Genomic DNA, 248 nt, shown 5'->3' with positions numbered 1-248 from the left:
TAAAAGTCCTGATTTTGTGTGCCATTGCTCCGCCGCTTGCCGGGAGCCGGCCCCTCCCCCCGGGGTCTATCTTCCCGTCGCTTTGGATTCACTTCTACGACAGTCCTACCTTTCAGAAAGTGGTTGTTTTTCTGTTTCAATAATTGCTGTTTTTCTTCTCTTCCATCTGCCGATGGATTTTCAGGTGTTTGCAATCTTTAGATAAGCTATCTAGCTGATCTCTGGCTAGCTGAAGTAGTCTCAGCCTG

Source organism: Mustela nigripes, chromosome 8 (assembly GCF_022355385.1).
Source record: "Mustela nigripes isolate SB6536 chromosome 8, MUSNIG.SB6536, whole genome shotgun sequence".
Lineage (NCBI taxonomy): Eukaryota > Metazoa > Chordata > Mammalia > Carnivora > Mustelidae > Mustela > Mustela nigripes.
This window is presented reverse-complemented; position numbering follows the sequence as displayed.